Source organism: Mytilus galloprovincialis, chromosome 11 (assembly GCF_965363235.1).
Source record: "Mytilus galloprovincialis chromosome 11, xbMytGall1.hap1.1, whole genome shotgun sequence".
Classification (NCBI taxonomy): Eukaryota; Metazoa; Mollusca; class Bivalvia; order Mytilida; family Mytilidae; genus Mytilus; species Mytilus galloprovincialis.
The window spans coordinates 21,508,564-21,523,649 of NC_134848.1; the positions used below are offsets into that span (position 1 = coordinate 21,508,564).

At 31.7% G+C, this 15,086-nt stretch overlaps 1 long non-coding RNA gene across 2 annotated transcripts; it reads left to right on the plus strand.

The window, feature by feature from the left end:
* The first annotated feature begins 715 nt into the window (after window positions 1-715).
* LOC143051051 (uncharacterized) lies at window positions 716-14,779 on the plus strand. Of its 2 annotated transcripts, none has more exons than XR_012970563.1 (4): window positions 716-1,077; window positions 9,876-9,990; window positions 11,982-12,203; window positions 14,532-14,779. It is a non-coding gene; the product is annotated as an uncharacterized LOC143051051 (long non-coding RNA). The 2 variants fall into 2 exon arrangements; XR_012970562.1 differs by lacking the exon at window positions 716-1,077 and adding an exon at window positions 7,943-8,256.
* Window positions 14,780-15,086: the final 307 nt, after the last annotated feature.

Genomic DNA, 15,086 nt, shown 5'->3' on the forward strand with positions numbered 1-15,086 from the left:
TCTATCTATTCTACTAAATAGTTCTCTTACCCATTGTGGTCTTTGTTGCATAGTGGAAAGCATTTGGGGCGAGACGTGTTGCATAGGCATGGGAATCATTCCAGTGTTTGGCGTTGAACACATCTGTTGACTTTGACTATGACTTGGAAACATATTATTTGGATTGGGACAGTAAAAGTTAGTGTCTTGTGAAAAGCTAGACTGATTCATATTGTTCATCATATTTTCTTGCAATAAACTTTTTAAATCGCCGTTATCCAAGTGAGTACTGATTAACTGATTGTTTACATTTGTAATGTCACCTGTTTTGTCGCCTTCCTTAGTACATTTTGATTGAGGTTTACTTTTTTTTTGTTTCGCCTTCTTTTTCTTTGGTTTCATTCCATCGGGATCATTTGTAGCACTATTGTCACTTGTGTTACTTATATTGTTTCTTTTCTTCCCCTTATTGGGCATATTTCACATATAAAATCATATTTTAGTCTCTCGACTAAAAACCTCGACTGTCCATTACATGTAACATGTTACACGTACATCTTTTATAAGTTTTTTAATTTGCGGATAATTAAATGAGCTTGGTAATTTAACTTACCGTTTATAACGACGTTATATTTGGTTTGAAGGAACATTGCACTTGTTTTAATTGTGTTTTGTTACCAACTTCAGTTGTTTAATGCTTTCAAATGTATTAATTTTAACAACGTAGTGAGTTATATGTGGTATTTCATTTATCTAAATCGAATGATTGAATAAGAAGTTGAATTTATATTTTGAAAGATGAATGGGCTTTTAAGACTTGATGTGTGTAGCTAATCTGTTTTTATAATTATAATAGTTTATAACAATGCCAAGAGATAGAGGCAGGCGTCGTCGGCAGGACCCGGTTGGAGACTTCGTCTTAGAATGGCTCCCAGGGAACAACTTCAACCACCATGTAGGAATGAGAGAAGGCGTCCCGAAGATGATATTGATGAAGATGCTCCTGTAGTAAGAAGACGGAGTGCTGATGGACCTCAACTAGTTGCCTTGCAACCAGATGTAGAATTCAAGAGATTGAACCTGAATTAGCTGCCTTAGGTGAGGTTATTGAAGTTTTTGATAAACATCTAATGTTGCCTGGTTTTAATGAGGTTGTTTATTGATAAGTCAAAAGCTTAAGGAAAAAAACTGGAATTTTGAATATATTGATTTGTCCCTTATGCATCACATCAATTTCAACAGTCAAACAAATGAAAACACCATTGGCATTAATGACGGTATGCTGGTTATACAAAACAAAGTTAAAAAAAATATACTGTTAATTCTGTTGAGGATTGGACTGATTGTTTTATTGCTTATGTCCAGGTCCTTATTGAAAGGTATCCTGGAAAAGCAAGTGCACTTTTCTCATATATGTCAATAATAAGGGGTGCAGCGGCTGATCATCCTGTTGAAAAATGGTATTCTTATGACCAACAATTTCGTTTGAGAGAGTATCAAGGGATCATACTAAAAATGATCATCCATAGATGGTTTTTTGTGGTTGCGTATTTTAACTAACAGTACTCAAAAACAACAGCAGGCTAATGTTGGTTATAAATGTTGAGATTTTAATTTTAAAGGTTTTTGCAATAAACGCAATTGCCAATACAGGCATGCATGTCTCAAATGTGGTTTTAATCATCCTGTTTTACGATGTCGTTGCTTTATGGACAATGAAGGTAATACTGGTCCATCTAGGTTTAAGAGAAATAACATTTCACCTTTTGTTAACAACTCTGCTAATAGACAAATCCCAAAAGGAGGTTTTCAGCAAAGATAATTTATAATTATTCAGAACTACATCCAGACCAGTTTAATATTTGGGCCCTTGGAACATCTTCGGTTAATGTAAATGAACTCTCTAAGCTTCTGGAACTATTTCATTATAAGCAAAGCGCTGTTGAACTTTTGAATGGATTTAAATATGGTTTTAAAATTCATTAGGTCCTAGACTTTCATGTGAATATAGAAATTTGTTGTCTGTTTTGAAAAACCCTATTGAAGCTCAAAAGAAGTTGAATAATGAGATATCATTAGGTCGAATGGAAGGCCCATTCAAACATAAACCTATTTCAAATCTTCGGTGCTCTCCTATTGGTTTAGTTCCTAAGAAAACTGGTGGACTTATATTGATAACTTATTTGTCTTACTTCCGAAGGAAAGTATCAATGATTTTATTGATACTCAGTTTACCAAGGTCACTTATTCATCATTTGACAATGCAGTCAAAATTGTTAAACAAATGGGGAATTCGGCTTTAATGGCAAAAATGAATATTAAATCGGCATTTCCTTTACTTAAATGTTATCCTGGTGATTTTGATTTTCTAGGCATCAAACTAAATGGTCTTTACTATATCCAAAAATTAATGCCCATGGGATGTTCTATTAGTTGTGCTACATTAAAAAAATTTCAGATAAATTGGGTATTGGAAAAAAGAAAAGTTACTCTGAAAGAAATGCGTCTTTAACAGGTTCGTTGGCTTTTTGTGCAAGGGCTTTTCACTCCAGAAGGGCATTTAGAGGCGTCTATATGGCTCTTTTAAAAATGTTAAAAAATCTCATCATTTTATAAGATTGACCAAAGGAATACGAGATCATTTGCATATGTGGCAATATTTTTATAAAGAATTTAATGGCTATACATATATCCAAGATTTAGATTGGGTTTCAAATGCTGATTTACATTTGTATACTGACAGTGCAGGTGGTCATTCACTGGTTTGTGCAGCTTATTTAAATAGTCCATGGGCAATTTTACAATGGCCATAATTGGGGCAAGTTTTATTAAGTGACATTACTTATTTGGAAATTATACCTATTGCTTTGGCCATCTATTTATGGAAAGAAAGGTTTACGAATAAGAAAATAATTTTTCATTGGGATAATATGGCTGTTGTTACAATTTAAATTCAAAATCTTAAAAAAAAAAGACAGGGTTATGTTTTTGTTAAGAAAAATAGTTTTGTGGACATTGTTATTTAATTTTCAATTTAAAGCGTTGCATATTTTTTCAAAATACAATTTTATTGCTGATGCTTTATCTCGTGGACAGATGAAGAAGCTCCAGAGAAGTAACGAGCAATGCCGACTAGACGCCACAGACTATTCCACACGAATTCCTAGATCTTTTGTTATAGAAGCTTCAAAATTGGTGAATTATTCAATTTCTCAAAGTACCAGAAATGTTTATGAAAATGCATTGCATTCGTTCAATATGTTCAGGATGGAATATTCTATTCCCCTTAGTTGGCCACCAAGTTACAGACAAATTATTGGTTATATTGGGTTTTTTTTGTCACTAAATCATTATTCATCATTACAATTATATCATATATATCTGGAATAAGTTGCAGATTAAAAATTCAAGGGAATAAGGATTTAACTAAATCTTTTATCATACAGAAACTTTTGGGTGGTTGTGATAGACTTTACAACTCTTAAGATCTTCGGGAACCTTTGACTATTGATATTCTGATTAGATTAAATGTGGCTTTGAGGCACGTGTGCTCTTTTTATTAAGAAACAATATTGTTTCAAACAGCATTTAACTTAGCTTGCTGCATTTTTACGTGTGAGTGAATTTGCCACTACAACGAATGTTATGCAAGAGCATGTTTTACATAGGCGGGATGTTTATATTGTCCCTCTTAAATCAGCTGTTTATTACGATAATTTTTTTTTCAAAAACTGATCAAAAAGGGAGATCCACTACTTTAGTTGTAAAAAATAAATAAAAATGATTCAAATGAGATTTGTCCTCTACAAAGTTTGAAAGCCTTTTTTGCAAATAAGACCTGGAAATGATGGTCCTCATTTTTGCCATATAAATTGGAAATCATTGACAAGAATTCAGTTTCAGACTGTTTTAAACAAAGGGGGGTTAGATCTTACCCACACAACGTTTGGGGCAAGGCTATTAAACATACTGATTTTGATGATATCCATCCAACACTTTTCGCTGATGATGGCGAATCTGTCATATATTGGCAATGACATTTTTATTAATGCTATTCAGTCAGCATTAGAGTTGTTTACTAAGTATCCAAACAGGTTTTTATATCCAGATGAATTTAAACTGTTTAAAGTTACAAGCCATCGTGCATGGACACATGAAGTTGTATGTCAGTTGAATAATTCATTTCAGTTGTTAAACGCATGTATCAAGTTGAACAGCTCTGTTGAATATACAACAGTTTTGTTGTTAGTTGTAAATACATAGTTAAATAAATTTTTGTTGTGCACGTTGTTTATATTTGTACTGTTGTATAGTAAAGTTGATTACTTCGTTTATCCTTTGTATAGTAAAGTTGATTACTTCGTTTATCTGTTGTATAGTAAAGTTGATTACCTCGTTGATCTATTGTATAGTAAAGTTTATTACTTCGTTGATCTGTTGTATAGTTTAAGTGATATTCTTCGTTGAACTGTTGTATAGAATAGTTGATATACTTCGTTGAACTGTTCGTTGAACTGTTGTATAGTATAGTGTATATACTTTGTTGAACTATTGTATAGTATAGTTGATATACTTCGTTGAACTGTTGTATAGTATAGTTGATATACTACGTTGAACTGTTGTATAGTATAGTTAATATACTTCGTTGAACTAATGTCTAGTATAGTTGATATACTTCGTTGAACTAATGTTTAGTTGTTAAACTCCGTTCAATTAATATGTTTGTTCAAAACCTAGGTTTTTTCATTTGTTTTGTGTGTTAAAGTTAATTTTTGTCATGGATTGATAAATTTTGTTTGGCGATGCTTACAAACAAGTTTGCTAGCATTTGGCTAAATTTATTACAGTTGGCGTCTGGTAGCCCAGTTGCCATTTGGAGAAAATATATCGTCGCTAGGCTTCTAAAATGTCGTATATGACTTTTTTGGCTAAAAATACCTTTTGACACCAATGGTCTGGGCGGGAGGAAATCTCTGGTATTACAAAATAGCATACAGTTAGACCAATCAAAATGTGTGAAATAAGACATATTACAAAATTGCCAATGTCAGGTTTTTGTAAAGTTTGCTTCCAAAATGTTGTATGAAAACTTGAAAATCGTTGTAGAATGGCTTTGGGAAAAAATTAATTGTACATTTCTTTATTTCTGTGAAAATAATTTAAGTTCTTGGATAATCCAGAAATGTCAAAGTTTTTATTTCACTGCTACTTACAAAAATGTTCAAGTTCACATACGACATTTTGGAGGCATGCATTTTGCCAAAATTTTCAAAGCCTGTTTGTGAGATATTTTTTTCTTGAAAAATTTGTAATTTACAACATTTTAGAAGCCCAGCGACGTTATGATGGTTGCCCTTCTATGTATTTTACTATTTTTGTTTTTTTTCTTTCTCATGATCAACAGTAAGATTTTTGAGGATAACACACAAAAGAAGGAAAAGGAAATTGAAAAAAAAGACAACAACCCGATTAATTAGCAAAACAAGTAGTCCAACACAGCGATACAATCCCGCACAGGGTTTGTGCTTCAGCTGCACGCCACATAAAACCCCAACACACATCGCTGAACCAAAAGAAAAACAAACAGACGAGGATATTCTTTAAAATACAATTTAAAAACTCTTCTACTGCAAGTCTGTGCAATCGACAGAGAATCATAAATTAAACAATCATATCATAACCATATCAGACCTTAATGCCTCATCTAACTATTTGAAGGTTCTTACTATGTATTGGTTACCTAAACTATACAAAAACCAGTACAATATCGGTTCATTTAAACCTCTAGTAAATTGTATACAGATAATAGTTCAGTGCTTTTAAAAAAGTACCTTTACTATTGTCGAAGAATGTTTCATTAACTTTTCAATAACACATATTAAAAAAGCGGAGTTAACAATTGTTCGGAGCGTAAACAACTTGTTGATGTTCCTTTTGATACAAGTAACAATTTTGGCAATTCTTCACACTGCACTTTCGGACATTTGATTAAATGGTCGTTTGGAAAATCTAAACACAAATATATTTGCTGCAAGTCATTTGGAGCCTTTTTCTGTAATGAGAGAGGTAAATGTGCGAGATATACTTCTCAGAGGTGCACTAAGATGATTTAAGCTGTTGCTTTTCTGCTTGATTATATACATGTACGTTAGGGACATAAACTTTATCAATATGTTATAGGTATTCCTTTTGGCACCAATTGTAGATCTTTTATAGCAGACTTGATCCTTTTTTGGAACTCGGAAGGGACCTTTAATTTACGACTGCATGGCTTTCTTTCTGGTAAATGACATCTTAAAGACGCGCATTTTTTTCATAAACATGCCAACAAAAACCTACTGAAAGAACCACTTATTATCAAAGAAAGCAAGACATTCTACTTCAACAATGAACCATCTACCTGCTGGGCATGTGCCACAGTGTGAATCAATGAAGACAAATTTCAATCATGTTACAAAAGCAAGCTTACTGTCAACTATCCTTCATATGAGGTATTTGGTTCTTTTTTTAATAAAGTATCTGGTCAGAAAAAGACAAAAAATCAGGTGACTACGTAACTATCTGCATTATAATGTACATTAAATTCGTCTGTTACCAGTTATTAACCTTTATTTTCTGATTTTGATAAATGAGCTAATCTCAGAACAGAAACACTCGCTAAAAATTGCCGAATTAAGTCTCGATCCGACAGACTGAATGGCTCAAATGCTTAAAGAAAAGAAAATATTCAAACTCACATGAGTACGTCATCGATAATTAATCGCTCAAAGGATCGCACAGTTTTATATTTCAGTTATTTGAAAGTTCAGTTGAAAGAATTGCAACATGTGCAAATTGCCACTTGCAGTTATAGTACCATAAATGAAGCAATTAGTTGTTATCATTATGAACTGCTATTTTTTTTTATTTTTTTTTATTTCTGCATCATTCCATTTGTTTTATTGTTTAATGTAAGTCCTTGTAATGCTTTAAGATTTTTTTTCACAGAAGACCGCTTTTTTTTTATGAAAAAGACTACTAGAACGAGCTGTTAGTTAAATGCATTTATAACTTTTCTTTTGTTTGTTTAAAATAGTATTTTGTTTTAGTTCCTGTTTTAATTTTGAGTGAATTTCATGGTTTCATTTTCAGCAATAAACACATTTAGATACCTGTTATATGCATAATATAAACACACATTTTGGTTTAGGATAAATAACTTGTCTAAGGTTTATTGATACGCGAAAGTCGAAGAAGAGCCTGTTCAAATTATAATCGGAAAAAACACATTTTGTTCCTTTAACATATTTTATATATTATTTTTAGATTGCATACTATTTGAAATTCTTATCATGTACAACCACTACATATCATTTCTTTTTGAAATCATTCTGTGTCATATAGATAAACAATAGCACGTTTGTCTGTATTATTGATTTCTTAATTATTGCTGCGATTTCTACATCAGGGCATCAATGTCCATTTATTCTCAAGACTGATCAAAGCAATTGTTAAAAAGATGATCGCAAAAAGAACAGTCTGTTCCTTTTTTATATTAATCGTTTATATTATTCTCCCTACGATAACCACGACATATTATATGTAAGAAAAGATTCACAAAATAGTCAAATCACATCAACGACTTCATACAATACTAAAATTTTACTTCATTTATTATTAAAGTTTCATCAGCATTTTCTCTTTTATAAGTATTTTCTCTTTTGTTAGGATTATTTCTTATAAGATTGATGGCAATTGTAAAATGACACATAAACATATTAATAAATCTGATAACTATATAAACCAGCAGATCTTTTAGTGCTATGTTACTGTAACGAAACGGTCCTCTTGGACAAACGCAAAACTGGAATACATGCAGAGCGTGAACACACGGAAATCCTTAACACATACAAAGCTTGTACAAAAGCAAACATTAAACACAGATAAAGCTATTTGACAAAGGAAGTATCATCATAACTTTCAATGTGTGTGAATTGAAACACAATGTTTCGTTTGTCCTTTTTGCTAGTTGTTCTTTTCGTGTTGACATTATGTGAAATCATCGTTATCAGAAAACAAAAAGACAAAATATATAGTGGCCACGTGTTGTTTGAGGTATCTATGCCGATGTGGTCATTATGTGCACAACTTTGCTCAAGAATTAAAATATGTAAATCGATCAACTTTGTAGCACGGTCTTACACTTGTCAGATAAATGATGCTGAACCCGTAGGAAATAAGGATGAACTCATTAAGAGTGTTGGAAATAGCTTTGTTGCGGCCTCGAGTCTTCAAAAGGTAAATACGATAAAATAGTTGTTCAACACTATCAAGTAAAAAAATTCACTTACTATCAATATTTGTCAGTTGAAGTTATGCTATACACATAGCAACACCAGATATATTTTGAATTGGCCTTTTATTTATTTCTGTTATTCGAAATGCAGTTTTCCGTAAGTTGTTTAGGTATTTAGGATTTTTCTAACCAAATATATATGTATTTCGCAAAACCAACGTTTTATCATTTTACACACTACATCATTTAATACGTTGAGAAAATTTAAAATTAAAACTGATACAGCATGTATTCGTTTTTATCTATACATGCTACATATAGCAATCAAATATGAATGTACAAAATTGGCTACGTTTTAAATTGGTCGCTGTTATAATTATTTGTTGATTTTTTTAATGTGACTGACTTTTTACAAGCTATGACTAGTCAAGTTTTAACACCTTAGACTAATTTCAGTGTAAAGGCATTTAGTTTATTACAAGCTCCGTGAAAACCACCTACCGGTCCCATGAGAAGCAAATTCCTCTGTACTATATCCAAATACATATTGTGATTGTTATATAACTAGAACTGTTATTGTATTATCTTTGAAAATTTCAATCTGTTTGGCTTCAAAATTGTCTTAAGGTGGTACCCAACACTTTCACTAATATTAATTTGGCTCGTTTAATTTTCATAAAATTTTGTCAAAGTATTTACTTTGAGACTTTAATAAAAATATATAAATTTAAAATTTTTTGAACCAACCGTTTTGTCAGAAAAATTACACTGGTTATATAGCAATTTGACAAACACCAATTTTGATCATTGAGAAGCTTAATATTCCTTTTACAACACATCGTAATTAAAACATTTAGCTGACTTTACAGAGTTATCTCCCTGTATTGTTAGGTACCACCTTAAGCTTCTCTAAAAAAAGGGAATAACGACAAATGTTTCATGGGCACCCTAGTCGGTATCTCACATTTATATCATTCAATGTATTTTATTTAGACAAAAAAAAAATTAAATAAAGTATCTATATAATGACAATAAGGCGTCATTTGCTTAATCCACCATTTTCTACATTTGAAAATGCCTGTACCAAGTCAGGAATATGACAGTTTGTGTCCATTCGTTTTTGATGCGTTTTGTTATTTGATTTTGCCATGTGATTATGGACTTTCCCAATTGATCTTCCTCTAAGTTCAGTATTTTTGTGATTTTACTTTTTGCTATTAATACACCTAATCAATATAAAATAAACCCAATGTCATTATTGTTTTTATCGTTTAACGATCGAATTACAAATTTAAAAGGAATATGGGAATATCAGCTGTGTTTCAATAACATTACCAGAATGGTGACATTATTAATATACATGTATGTCTTTTTTGGTATATATGTGTCTAGAGACAATCAATACCATTTATTGTTCGACCAATTAAAATTTACTGTGATTCTCAAACATATATCCATTGTGTCTTCATAAAAACTGTTTTTGTGAAAGATATAGTCATAATATTACTACAGAGTCAAAACAGTTCACCAGTGCTGAAACAATATTAATTTGGTTGAAATTATAAAAATACAAGATAGAAAATGTAAGCATTTATGTAATTTTTTTCTTATCATTTTTCAGGACCTAGCTGGTTCGTGCAAAGGCCATGTCTGTACCGTCAGTGAAATATGTATTCCACAAAGTCAGACTTACACATGCGTTCTATTGTTAGAAGTCTTTGCTGAATGGAGAACACGTAGGTTTCATATAAAACTACATATGCACTCAGACAAATATATCAGATTATGTGATAAACATTTACCATAATTCCTTTAAACAACACCTTTTAGATCATCTTTTAATTTCGATGACACCATTTTGTTATTATTTTTTTCAAATCATGTTATAAAACCTATCTTCTCATATTTTATTTTTATTTTCATGAACAATCTATACAAATTCGGGCAATTTTGTACGACTTCTAGCTTGATAAATAGCACGGCGACAAATACTTTTATTATATTTAAAAAAAAAACATTGAAAATTCTTCATTTTGGCAAAGTATAAAAAAACTCTATATGAGGGAATATATACTGATGATCCACTATAATACACTGAACAAGATAGTTACTGTCATATGAATACAGTTAAACGCCGTTAAAAGTGATTCAACCCTCTACTGTCCTTGGAGCAGTGTTTGTTAACGTTCAGGACTTTAGCAGCTAATCACAAACCTTTTTTAACTGGTGATCATTTAAATATACTTCTCCCGAAAGGAGGCAAAATATATGTTATTTACTAAAAAAGTGAAAGACAATAATTATGGAGATTGTTGATATACGTCAATTGGAAAGCAACCAGAAAACAAGAACATTATCTACAGGTTAAATTATGGAAACAACCAATAAACTAATTCGTGTGTTGTATGTCATGGTTTTAATCGTTATGTGCACTAAATTAAAAGAGTAGATCGGAGATATGCTATCTACAACACATGTATTGAAGTACGAAAGATTTCGAACTCACTAAATACAAATAACAACCTCTGATTGTTTGCATATTCTAAAGTGTGGTATAATATGTTTGTCTCGTCAATCATCTGTACCGAGTTGAATATTTCCACGACCGATGTATTGCTGCGCCTGCTATTCATTTCATCCATATTTTACAAAATAGACACTACATTATACGTTTAAATCGTGCAGCATGCTCGCACAACTGTTATTCAATGTACAAGACAACATTTTATGTGTGTGTCGCTAATCATTTTGGTAAATGGTTTATATGTGAATCTTTAATCAACGCAGTCTTTTTCATAACAATAATGTGCATCTAATTTAGGCTCAGATCGATTAAAAACTTTCCGTGTTGTTTTTGAGTTTACACATAATTGCTCGACATACGATGATATACTTTCTTCGTTGAAGACATCACCGAATTAATTGTATCACCAAGGGAGTTTTACTTGTCCTTAGCCATACGACGGATGCCACTAGTGGGGTAAGAACTACCTTTCCTTCCTGAACACATGATTGTATCCCTGATTAAGAATTGAATCTCGTATTGCAGTGGTTGATGACTTTTATGGTCTGTCTTTTTATCGATTTTGTTTTATATTTATGTTATTCATCCACTTAGGATTTTTGATTGGTCCATGGCATTATCTTCCCTTTGTTTGATAAATATATGTTTATATGTTTAATTTGACGATGTAGTATATTTTTAATCATTTTTTATTGCAAACGGTATAGCCTGTTTTCAGAACAAAAATCATTATCATAGGCGATATCATATAACCAGAAATATACGACTATTTCAATATACACCTTATTGCATAAATTTATAATTACAAATGAAATTGAAATAATTATCCAATTAGACAGGCTTATAGTATAACATTTCGAACTTTTTTATTGGTAATTCAATTTGATTGAAATATTTTCAATTTAGTTCGATATCAAGTAAAATCGATATAAAATCTATAAATCAATTTTGTAAGATCATTAACATGTACTCAGATGTCGAGTAGTCAATCGTACAATGTAGCTCTGTCAAAATTCAATCAGATAATTGTTATTTTAGTATTTGTAAATGATGCGTAATCATATTTATCCTGATTTAGAGTAATTTCTCGCAATTTGATTGGCTGATATTCGCCTCACCCGATATGAATTTTATTGACCCGATAAATTCTCGTATTAGGACAATTACACACTGTCTAACTAATAGTATTGACTATTAATATAGGAAAAGGATATCTGGTGTCTCAAAACAAGGGAACTGGTCAAAGCACTCCATTTGACTGTCACAACGTTGTCGTGTGCAAAGCTGGAGCAGGGGTTGACGGAATTAAAGAATATAACAACATGTTTCATACAAATTACGAACTAGAACCTTTCTGGTGGGTCAATCTCGGACAAGTGTACAAGGTACAGAAAGTGGTCAGCACAAATCGGATAAATTGTTGTGGTAAGTAAAACTATTATGTTATAAGACAGTTGTATAAAATAAATATACGTACAATGAGTACAAATAAGTACACACAGAAAGCAATCGCGAACCTTTTTGGCGGGTCAGTCTGGAACAAGTATACACGGTACAAATCGGATAGATGCATACAGTTAGTAAAAATATCATGACATAAGACAGGTGTATAAATATAAATATACGTACAATAATTTGCAAATGAAAATATTAGGGATGTCAACGAGTACTCGTGTACTCGAGTATTGCTCGGTAGTACCGAGTATCGAATACCAAAATTGATACTCGACTAATCGGTTTCCTGTTAGAATGTTGTTGTCTTCTTACAGAAATAGTATTTTATTAAGAGCACCTCCCGGGAAATGAAATATTAATCAAAATTAATCAAAATTAAAATACGTTTCGAATGTTTGCGTTTAATTGTCATTTAAAATTCCTGCGACTTAGGTAGGCTATGAACAAGAGCATCTTACCAAGGCTTACACTTTTAACTTATCGTGTCTTAGTCTTTCCAGTATATATGTACCGTCAGAGTTAATTATACAAAATTCCTGGGATTATTATTTAGTCCTGGGTAATAATGTTAAGGGTTTTACGTCCATAAGATAGCGTCCCACAATACGTAAAATGGGTATAATTTTGTGTTTTCATTTTAAAGATGCTTTTCCGAGCTAGTACTCGAGTATCGCTCGATCAATCCAACGAGTTCTCGATAACCAAATCTTCAACAAGTTGACATCCCTTGAAAATATAAATACTATATCAGATGTGTGCGTCGATACCGCTTTCCTGTTTTTCTCTTCATCAGAAACACTCAAACTGAATGAAAACGAGGACATCCAACTACTCGATTACAACTAGATATAACCAAAATAACCTAAAAATAATAACCGAATCAATTTTAGGTCAATTTTGCCAGAGGAAGCTGTAACTTTAGATTTTTTATAATTTCTAAATTTGTCAACGATGTATTTGAAAAAAGGAAGAAATGTGTGCTAAAAATTATGTCAGGATCGATTAACTGACTACTGAGCTGATATCTGAAATGTGAAATTAATTTCAATTACAACATTTTCGCTGACATATTTAATAATGCAAATCGTGGTTACCCCTCTATCGATAAGTGTCATGCATAACATATCCTGCTGAACTGAATTTACATACAGCTAATACTAACAATGGACACTGTGCTTTCCAAAATTTATGATAAAAGAGATGATTTTTCATTTCCTATTGTTAATTATCCATTTTAGATGGTGACGTTCCATTGTCACCATCTTATGGTGTTTATATATCTCAACTTGTTCGATTCGTTCGTGTATGAAACAACGTATTTGATTTAAGCGAAAGAAATTTCTGTAATACTGAAAATTTATTACAGCAGGGTTTTCGATATCACAAACTAGTCAAAACATTTACTAAATTTAATCATAGATACCAGGACATTATTCATAAAAACAAATCAACATGCAGACTCCTTATACGTTCAAATATTTCACATCCAATCTGTTATGGTATTATTCTATACAAAGCAAAAATGTCGAAATGTCGGCATTCACCTCAAAATCTAACCAAACCTTTAAACAGACTTATTAAAAAGTAATATAGTTACGATACTGTTGTCATGTCATTGAAGATGGCATATACTGGTATTAATATTGATTCACTCATAGGGTCTTTGCATCTGAAATAAACACATTTGTTCTAAAACCAGTTGTTGGCATGATACGGGTTATGTTTTTGACTTCTGCTATGTTTTATAATGGTATGATACTAAACGCCTAACGGGAAGGATTGTGCTTGCTTTTCATATGATGAAGACATAATCTTACAATCAGTTTGATTGAAGTCTGGAGCTGGCATGTCAGTAAGTAGTCCTTTGTTAATGAATGTACCATTGTCATTTTGCTTAGTTTCTTTTGTTACCATATTTGTCTCTTTGACACATTCCTCATTTCCATTTTCCATTTTATATTTTGAATAGCTTCATGCATATTATATTTATGAACAGTTTTGTGAATACGTTTTTTTAAGAGATAGAGAAAATAAGTTGTGTAAAAAATCATAATGTTTATACTAAATGAACAGCTTTTAATGATTATAAGATACACCAAATTAGCTAAGTCAGTACCTAAAGTTCCGTCCAAGGTGTTATTAGTTCTCTTCAAATATCAATTTACAATGATTCAAAATGTGTGAGGTTGAAATGCCAATTACATTTTAAGTATTTTGATAGAGTTATTTTATATATATACTTGAACAGAAGAAAACATTAGTTTTTAAATCAGTATCAATTTTCATTCTTTGTTTTAGGTTATCGGCTCACAAAAATGCTCATTCATGTGGGCACCAGCTTAAGTACTTCTCAAATGGAACTATGTGGTCAGTTCATTGGTCCAGCCGTTACTGGACAGGTCATAGTTATACTATGCAACACACTACCAGAAGGACACGTAGTAAAGTTAACGAGTGTAAATACCGCATCAGAGGTCTTTCATCTTTCTGAAGTTGAAGTGTATGCTGTTTAGTGCCATTGTTGACATAGAATGAATTTTGTTTGAATTACACTTAATAAAAACTGTAAAATAAATAGACATAGATCATTTTGTACATATACTAACAGAATCTCAATTAAACAAAAAAGGTTATATTGTTTTAAAATTATGCAATATTAAAAAGTGCTCACACATATATTTATTGATTTCAACTTAAAACTGTATTTAAAGCTACCGTTAGTCCCAGGTGAATTTCAAATAGATGTTTCTCCGACACCCCAGTCAGTGGATATCTAACCTGGTCGATGTCAATTATTTTTATTCCGTCAGCGACGTCATTTTGAATTAAGATAAATCTTGTGTAAAACTGGAT